The sequence below is a fragment of the Capra hircus genome, unplaced genomic scaffold (genome assembly GCF_001704415.2).
Source record: "Capra hircus breed San Clemente unplaced genomic scaffold, ASM170441v1, whole genome shotgun sequence".
In the NCBI taxonomy this organism is placed as follows: Eukaryota; Metazoa; Chordata; class Mammalia; order Artiodactyla; family Bovidae; genus Capra; species Capra hircus.
Window position 1 is genome coordinate 269,123 of NW_017189641.1, and position 10,553 is coordinate 279,675.

The window sequence follows — 10,553 nt, forward strand, 5'->3', positions numbered from 1 at the left end:
ATCATGTATTCAATAAATACTTGTTAACAAAAGTGTCAATTTTCAAAGGAAATCACAAGCTTCAAATTGAATTCTTATACTGCCACTTTCATTCCTCTAGCTTTGTTTTCTCAAATTACAAATAAAGCCTACCCTCCAGAGCTGCAGGAAATAAAAGTCAAATCAGCCCAGGGACTATAGTCATGAAAACAATAAGTAAAATCTAGAAACCAATTAAGCATTATATCTACTCCCCCCAAAATTTTCCATCTAAGACCACAGCATTCTGCTAGGCTGAATATCCAAATTCTCATTCAGTCATGCCTGACTTTCTGCAACCCCATGGACTGTAGCCCATCAGGCTCCTCCGTCCCTGGAGTTTTCCAGGCAAGAACACTGCAGTGGGTTGTCATTCCCTTCTCCAGGGGATCTCCCTGACTCAGGGATCAAACTCATGTCTCCTGTATTGCAGGCAGATTCTTTACCATCTGAGCCACTAAGGAAGCCCAGGCTGGATATGCAAAGCAGCCAACTAAAAGGAAAGCTTGAACCTCATCTATTACCCAAATAGAGAAATTCTTTGAATACATATTTGTATGCACTCAATTTATTGAGATAAAAGGTTGAGCCAGACAATTTGTATGTTTTGTAAAGTATTTGTCAAATGAAAGCTTACACCAGACTTCTAATTTCAATTGCAGCTTTAAGAGAATTTATTGATTGTGAGAATATTTCTTCAAGGGAGACAGTAACATTTGCCTTCATGGCTATAATCTTCCCCAGGATTGTTGAACAGATTATTAATTTTAAATCATATTTGAATTTCAATCAGTGCATGCATCAGTAAATGATTCTGCATAGCCTGAGTTAGTATATCCCATTCAGAGAAGAAAAACTTTACTTACGTGAGCATTAGCATTTTCATTGTTACTGCAGTGATATATTATTCCTTTTTCCAGATTCTGAGAAATGCTGCTGCAAAATGCACTGCTGCAAAATGCACTCCAGATATCAGGTGAAAGCCCATGACTTGCCTATATAAAGCTGTTCATTTAAATACAAATATCAGCTAAAAGGCAAGGGAAATATGTTTCATCATCTTTGCCTATTCATTCTCCCTCTCCCAAGAGACTTGATACCTTCTCCTTTTCTGTGTGATTATTAACTGCAATTTCTGATGCAGTGCTTGGTCAGTAATTAAGACAGATAGGTGAGAAGGATTCTAGCACTACTAGTTGATTCCAAAGACTCAGAAAAAAAAAAATAAGTGGCATCGATTACAGCAGCTGCAATGAATTATCATTTAGTCTCTGATAATGTAGACTGTAAATGATTGTGTAGGTATGAGTTATGAGGGAGAAAAGAGACCTAGAGATAGAAGGAGAGATGGGGAACTAATAGTGATTCATGTCAAGTATAAAAACATAAGAAATTTTGAACACAATGGATGATAGTCTATAAAATAAGCCTAACTCAATACTAAAAGAAATTATTGTGCTTAATGCTACCAAGTATTTTTCCTTAAAAAAATCCAGTTTTGATGATTTGTATGACTTTTCATTTTAGAATTTCTAATATAGGTGTTGACAAACCAGAACTTAAGCTAGAAAATTTTGAGGTGAGGTAATAAAACATCTCCTTGGAAGGAAAGCTATGACAAACTTATGTGTGTTAAGTCGCTTCAGTCATGTCCAACTCTTTGCAACCCCCTGGACTGTAGCCTGCCAGGCTCTTCTATCCATGGGATTTCCCAGACAAGAATACTGGAGTGGGCTGCCATTTCTTTCTCCAGGGGATCTTCCCAACCCAGGGGTCGAACCTGCGTCTCTTATGTCTCCTGCATTGGCAGGTGGGTTCTTTACCACTAGTGCCACCTGGGAAGCCCTAGACAAACCTAGACAGTGTATTAAAAAGCAGAGATGTTACTTTGCCAACAAAGATTTGTATAATCAAAGCTATGGTTTTCCCAGTAGACATGTACAGATATGAGAGTTGGACCATAAAGAAGGTTGAGCACTGAAGAATGGATGCTTTCAAATTGTGGTGCTGGAGAATACTCTTGAGAGTCTCCTGGACTGCAAGGAAATCAAACCAGTCAATCCTCAAAGAAATCCACCCTGAATATTCACTGGAAGGACTGATGCTGAAGCTCCAGTACTCTGGCCACCTGATGCCAAAAGCCGACTCATTGGAAAAGATCCTGATGCTGGGAAAGATTGAAGGAAGGAGGAGAAAGGGACAACAGAGGATGAGATGGTTGGATGGCATCACCAGTTCAATGGACATGAGTTTGAGCAAACTCCAGGAGATAGTGAAGGATAGGGAAGCCTGGCATGCTATAGTCCTTGGGGTCACTAAGAGTCAAATACGACTTAGAGAGACTGAATAACAATAAAAATTAAAAATATAAAAAAAACCTTTCCCTTTCCCATCTATCACTTGAGTTAATAAACATCAAGGATAAAATGGATTTTGTTGATTTAAACAAAAAGAGCTTACAGAATTGTGTTTATGGAAAATAACATACTAAGCATACTAAGCATACTTTGTACTTCAGTGCTTTCAATTGAGAATATGAGCATTCACAAATGGGTTTGGATTTATCCATAGTATTAACATTTCAAAATGCCATTTTTAGCACATGTGTAAGTCACAGAATGTAGCCTAATGATTTGATTATTGTAGAAGTGAATGTGTCTCTACCAGGGCTGTGCAGAGGCCTGGCTAGGCACATCCTCATTGGCCTTTCCTTGTAATGCACAAGCACTAATTGGATATTGCCATGAATGTAGGATGGAAAGAGACACTGAACCTAGAGTGTCCATTTGCCCCTAAGTGCTAACCAATGTGATCCTTTTACTGGTTTACTTATTCTTTCAGTTTATATATTTTTAAAAGCCAATTTCAGAGGCCTCTTGAGTATATACATAATGAATAACATAGGCCTATTCGTCTGGCACTTAATTACTTGCCAAACAGGGAGAATCACAATATTAGGGAGGGAAAGAAAGCAGGATATATCTCCAGGCAGCATTTGGGTAAATTATAGAGGTTCTTTACATTCACTGATTGTATGTGATGAGGAATGGCGTTTGATAGGTAAGAATAAAATGAGAGAAAAAGGAAACTGTGTGGTTGCTATCAATCTTCAAAGAAGCTCAAGAGATTCTGGGCTTCTGCAGGATGATTTAAAAAGTACTGGCATGCATACTCAGTTATGTTCAACTCTTTGTGACCACATGGACTGTAGCCCACCAGTTTCCTCTGTCCATAGGATTTCCCAGGCAAGAATACTGTGGTGGGTTGCCATTTCCTCCTTCAGTTCATCTTCCTGATCCAGGGATTAAACCCACATCCCCAGCATTGCAGGGGGATTCTTTACCACTGAGCCATGGGGGAAGCCCAAAGACTACTGGAGAAGACCATAAATCTATCTCTCAGAAGTCTTCCATAAACTCTGAAAGTATCACACTTTGAGGTTAAGATGTGAGAGGCTCTCATCACAGTCCTAACTTACTACCTCAAAGCAGAAATTCATTAGGATTTGTTCATCTATTAATGGCTTAATACGGGTTATTTTGTCAGATCAATTTCAATCATCTAGCAAATCCTTGAGAGAAAAGAATACAATAATAGGTGAGGGTTGCTAGTGAGAAACAGGAGAAATATACAGAATATAAGTGATTACTCCAGCCAAATATATTTTAGTGGGGAACCTGCTCAGTTGAGGGAATAATATAAAGAAAGTGGAGGCCTAGGCACTGTATGGGCAGAGCCTAGAAGAGCAAAGGTAGAGAAAAAACACATGAGTTCAAGGCCAAAATAATCTTTGCTCTCTTTTGTAGCTTAGCTGAGCATACTAGCCTAGTCTAATATACTGTCTTCTGTCTATGGCAGCAGACCCCAGACTTTTTGTCATCAGGAACAGATTTAGTGGAAGACAATTTTTCCATGGCCGGTGGGGGTGGGAAGTAGGGGGAGATGTTTCAGGTGGTAATGCAAGCAACAGGGAGCAGCAGTTGAAGCTTTACTTGCTCGCCTGCCACTCACCTCCTCCTGTGCCGCCTGGTTACTAATAAGCCTCTATGGTACCAGTCTCTGGCCCTGGGGTTAGGGACCCTTGGTCTATAGCATCTATTTTTTTCAGCCTTTGTTGAGCAGATGGTGGCCATGGTGGTGAAAGGGGACATTTAGTAATTACAGGCCACCTCCTCACTTTTTTGGTCCTTTTCTTTTCAGGTTCACTTTTCAGGCTTACACTCTGTGATCAAAAAACGCTAGGACATTGTTCTTCCTTGTGATCATAGAGTATAAACCTGAGGAGAAAAGTCTTGAGAAAAAGTAGAGTATAATATCAATTAATTGGAAACGATTTTGTCAAAATCTTTGGGTTGGTTAACAGACTTCTTTGTGAAAAGTCACGTGTAAGGAGATAATCAGCTTGTAGAAATTACTTAATATTAACCTTGTCTTCACATGACATCTGGCTGTGAAGAGCAGTGGCATTGATAAAGAGCTAGATGTTGTATATTGTGGTTAATTCATTACTGTTTTTTTAACCCCTGAACACTCTCATTTTCAGACTGGAATTAATAAGGAAAAAAGAAAAGACATTGCATTTGTATAGTCCTGAGTAGAGGATTGGAAAAGACAAAGGCATTCCTGGTGCTTCATTGAAATGCAGGTTCTCATCCTCTTAGTTGGATATCTCTTATCACTATAAAGTGGGTTTTTAGTTCTTTGCTTTTTGGAATTAGCATTCTATTTGATTTAAGACTTGGAAAAACTGGAGGGACTCTCCTGAAAATATACCAAAATAATCAACAAGATGGAGACTCAGCCCTAACACAATTATGGTTACTCTGCCTGGAGAAGAGTAAAGGATAATATAGTTGTAGTGTACAAGAAAATATAGGAGGGTTATGTAGAGAAAAGGTAGTTGTTGACCACTTGTTTTCTATTACTATGAAATAGTTTACAGAGAAAAAAACAACTTAATTTTAAAGAAGAACAGATCTTAGTTGGCCCAAAAGTGTTTTTGAGGATTAAGTTAAAATTGTAAAGTAATTAACCTCCAATTAAAATCAATAAATTGGGCACTCAGTCCTCAGTGCCCAGACCCCCCAGATGGGGCTGGCGGTTGGCCGGCCTCACGTGCCCTGTAAGCGGCCTGAGCCTGCTGCAGCCCCAGTGCCTCACCAGCACTGCACTGGAGCCCCGGGCACCAGGCCAGAGAGTCTTCTCTGTGCTTCACAGCCTCTGGCCTGTTTTTCATAGTCTTAATAGTGTGTCGCTTTGTACTCAGAAATAAAAAACATTTTCATACCATTAAAAAAAATAAATAAATAAAAGAAAATAAATAAATTTATATTTTAAAAAATAAATAAAAATAAAATCAATCAAAAAAACATATTCATGGGAATGCAAACTATGTGAGAAAGGTTGGGAAGTCTCTAAGAGTTCTTGAGATATAATAGTCATGAATACACAGGAATTTGCAATAATATTCTTTATAACTTTTTATTATAAAACTTTCTTTCCTCACTGGGCAGCAGGCCAAACCTTAGTTCCCTGACCAGGGATGGAGCCTGTTGCCCCCAGCAATGGAAGCATGACGTCTTAATCACTTGCCCACCAGAGAAGTCCCTGCTAAACAATATTTTAAAATAATGAAAAAGAATAATGATACCATTATTTTCTTTTTAAAATGTTTCTGATAATCTTAAAAGGAACACTGTATTTTTAAATAACTAGATGAAAAATGATTAAAAAGTGTTAAAGTTGAGAAAAATTACCTCCATTTTCTATAGATTGGGCATTTTTTATATTTTCTCTCCAAAACCTCTTTGACATTCTTGTCTAGTTTTTATTTCTGTCTGCCCTCCTCATTTAATTAAGATTTTTAAAAAATATTCAATAAAGTTTAAAGTACCAATGTACTGTATGAAATGCATGGATACTAACACAACCAAAGCAGAGCCTCTACCTTCATATTGCTTAAAGTCTTAAGAGGGATACAGAGAAGCGAATGAAATAATGGAGCAATTATCACAGCAGAGTTGTGAATAGGCTGTTATGGAAGCAGAAGAGTGAAATCTTGGAAGAAGTGAAGTGAAGTGAAGTGAAGTCGCTCAGTTGTGTCCGACTCTTTGAGACCCCGTGGACTGTAGCCCACCAGGCTCCTCCATCCATGGGATTCTCCAGGCAAGAATACTGGAGTGGGTTGCCATTTCCTTCTCCAAGGGATCTTCCCAACCCAGGGATCAAACCCACATCTCCCGCTTTGCAGGCAGACGCTTTAACCTCTGAGCCACCAGGGAAGCTTGGAAGGGCAATTAATATCAAATCTGAAAAAGTTAATCTGAGTGGGATAAGTAAGAAATGTCTTAAGTAAAAAGAAAGAAGGGAGAGCATTTCAGGCACAGAAGTCTATTTACAACAGCAGAATTGTGAAGGGCCTGACCATTCTAGTGAATGACAAGAAGTTCAAAAAAAGGAGTCAAGTCTGACATCTAGGTTTCTGAGTTAGGGCATTTGGTTGCTTGAGGCCATTTACTGAGAATAGAAGCAAAGGGGGAGGAACTGTTGCAACCACTTTGAGGTTGGAGTTGGAGGTTGATAAATTCAGTTTGGGTGATACTGAATTTGAGTAGCCTGAGAGAAGTTCAAGTCGAGATATCTAATAGTTTAGAAAGGAAGTCTGGATTGAGGATGAAGTTTATGATATATTGTTGTTCAGTCACTGTCATGTCCAACTTTTTGTGACCCCACACACTGCAGCACACTAGGCTTTCCTGTCCTTCACTATCTCTCAGGGTTTGCTCAAACTCATTTCCATTGACTCAGTGATGCTATCCAACCATCTCATCCTCTGTCACCCCCTTGTCCTCTTTCCCTCAAGCTTTCCTAACATCAGGGTCTTTTCCAATGAGTCGACTCTTTGCATCAGGTGGCCAAAGTATTAGAGCTGCAGCTTCAGACCTTCCAATGAATATTCAGGGTTGATTTCCTTGAGGATTGACTGGTTTGATCTCCTTGGTGTCCAAGGGATTCAAGAGTCTCCTCCAGCACCACAATTTGAAAGCATCGATTCTTCAGCATTCTTTATGTTCCAACTCTCACATCTATACATGACTACTGGAAAAACCATAGTTTGACCATATGGACCTTTGTGACATATTTAGCATATAGGAATAGATCACATGGAGAAGAGAGTGTAAAATGAGACACATGGAGAAGAGAGTGTAAAATGAGAAAAGTCAAAGGCTGAGGGTAGGAAACTAAAAAAGACCAATATTTTAAGGACTTTAAAGGAAATAGAGTTACCACCAAAAAAAGACTATTAAGAAGTACCTAAATAGATAGGAAGAAAAGCAGAATGGTGTCTTAGAAACCAAAAGGCAAAGAGGCATTTCAGTAAGACAGAGATCAATATCACCATTGGAGTTAACAATAAATTGGTCATTGTAGACTCTGGAAATTCCAGTGGATCAGAGGAGTGGAAACAAGATTTATAGTAAGTTGCAGAGTCAACAAGAGGTGTGGACATTGGACCAGTGAATGTAAACAATTCTTTAAAGAAATTTGGCAGGATGTGAGACTGTCTAAACAGACTACAAGGCAGAGGCATGGTGATCGTAGGAGAGACAATCAGATTCGGAATAGGCTAAAAAAGAGACAAGAGGATCACTGGATGGCATTGAAAGCAAGCTGGGTTTAGAGACCAAGAATTTGCATTAGGCCAATTTATGCTTTTCTCTAACAACATCTATGAGTTCGATATAGTAGAGCTAAAGATGTGGACTTTGGGGTTGATATAGCTCTTGGAATTTACTGTGTGGATGCTGCATAAGGACAATGAATATAAAAGATGAGGAAACTGGCAAATTGAAGTGATAGATAATAGGATCTAGGCTTGAAGGCTGAGCACTGAAGAACTGATGCTTTTGAATTGTGGTGATGGAGAAGACTCTTGATAAAAATTGAGTCTTTGAAGGACATAAGTGCTAAGTCTAAAATTCTAAATGCTTGTAACTAAAATTTTAGGGAAGAGGCTTGGCAAAGGGAGGTGGTCAATATGCAGTGATCTGGGATAACAGTGGTAGTATAGTGGAAGCATGGGATTTGGATTTAGTGAGACTCTGACACAATGGAAAATGCTGGTGGTAGTTTTGTGTGTCACTCTAGCTGTGGCCTAAAGGCATAAGAAAAGTGGAAAAGGAAGAACTTCATAGGAGTTGGTGACTGTCCTGATAAAATGGGTAAAGTGATGAATTATAGATGGAAAAATGTTATGAGAGAGAGACAGAGAGAGACAGGAAAGGGACATTTATGAGGAAAAATATGATGAGCTCTGTTTTGGAATAAAAGAATTTATATTAATGATTATTAGCCATGTAAACATTTTAGTAAGACATATGAGACTGTATATTACCTGAAGATCTAGCTTTACTGTCATCAACACAGATATGATAGAATCCACAAAATCGAATGAAATTTCTAAGGTAAAGAGTGAAAAAAGGACAGAGGCATTAAAAACTAAGTCCAGAGAGACATGTAGAAGTTAAGAATAACCAATGAAGTAAATAAAGAATAATTATGTGGGGAGAAAGGAAGAGAATAAGGATACTGTTACAGATGCCAAAGGAAGAAAACGTTTCATATAAAGGTGATGGTTAACAATGTGCTGTGAGGAGAGAATGTGGATTTTTAAGAAGTTAGTGGTGAATACTGAGAAAGTAGTTGTCCTAATGAGGTGGAGCAAGGTAAAAGTTGAAGAGTTATATATAGGGACATTACACAGAAAAAGGAGTAAGTTTATGTATACCATTTGAGAAGTTTGATCATGAAGGGAAAAAAAATGTGGTACTAGAGAGAACAATAGGATATTATAATAGTTGTTTTCAAGGCTGGGTATACCTACTTTCAAAAAAATGTTAAATATTAAAATGTTTATTACATGTTTTACATTACAACCAAAACAAACCATGTTTTGGTTGTAAAATCTACTAATTATTGACCAGATCCATCAAGCTGTCCACCAACGTACGGGGCCAATAAAAACCTTTAGTTGATTGTCCGTTGATGCTAGAATATTAATGCTACAGATAAGTCAGCTCAAATGTTTAATCATGTATAGTATAACCTAACAATGTTTTCCTTTAATTTAATTTTTCGAATAAAATCTCAAGAGTTTATGTGGTATTATAAATGATTAGATTATAAACACAGGCTAAATTTAGGGGCTTGGAATACTAATGGTATTTAATGATTAGAAATAATACTTCTAAGGCTTGATCCTTAGAATTTATTTTTCTGTTCCTTATTTCTAAATCCAGGAAAGCAAAAAGCTGTATCCATTTTTACAAATATAATTTATTTTGAAATAGTTCAACTCTGTAAATATATTTTGGAACAGAATAAAGAAGCTGTATTATTTTGTTACATTGTTCTGTCAAAATAGAAGAATAGTGGATAGAGGAATGAGTAGCTACTCTATTGGAAATTAGTTTCTGTTTTTGTGCCTCAATTTTCATTATGTACTCCCGGAGGAGCCTGGTAGGCTACAGTCCATGGGGTCGCTAAGAGTCAGACACGACTGAGTGATTTCACTTTCACGCATTAGAGAAGGAAATGGCTCTTGCCCAGAGAATCCCAGGGACAGAGGAGCCTGATGGGCTGCCATCTATGGGGTCGCACAGAATCGGACACGACTGGCGCGACTTAGCAGCAGCAGCGACTCCCTTTACCAGAGTGGTGAGATATAGAAAATGATCAGTTTGGGGGCTCAGATTTCAATTTCAGTGTGAACTATGCCACTAATTAACTGTGGGCACTTCTCTGAACCTTAGTTTTCTTACCTGCAAAGTGGGGATGATATTATTTACTTTAGAATTTTGAGGATTTAATAAGTTAACTTGTGAAAAAACATCCAGCTCATTGTCTAGCCAAGATTTTTTTTCATTTTTTCTTGTGTTTCCTTCTTCTTCCAGCCTAACCACTCTTGTCTATAAAACTGCACCTATTTTCATTGTTTTTATTCATATCAGCTATAATGCTTATAACTATTAATTCAATCCAGGCTCATTAACAATCATGAATTTGGCCTTGGTAATTGATTCTAACAGCTAATGTGAAGAAATGTTTTCAAAGAGTACCTTTGATGAATGAGAATAAAAGACAACATTATATAACAGTTTCATCTACCTCTAATGAAGCAAACTCTGTTTTTCTTTGTTTAATCACATTATACTGTTGGAGAGAGTTAAAAAGGAAGATGATAGGGACATACTAGCTTGATGGGAAAAATATTCTGTCACCTATATATTCCTTAGAATAAAGATTTGCTCGTTTCAGCAATACTCATTGTCACTAAATACTCCTATAAAAAAGATAAAACTATTTTTCAGCCTAGTTATTTGGGGATATTTAAGAAAAAGTAGATATGGTGCAAATATACAGAATCTCTTTAAAAATATTTGAATGAAACATTTCAGTAATAATAGATGATAGCACGTCTCAAATTTAGTGTCAGCTGCTTCTAATCCTTTTTAGAAATACATATAATATAAATT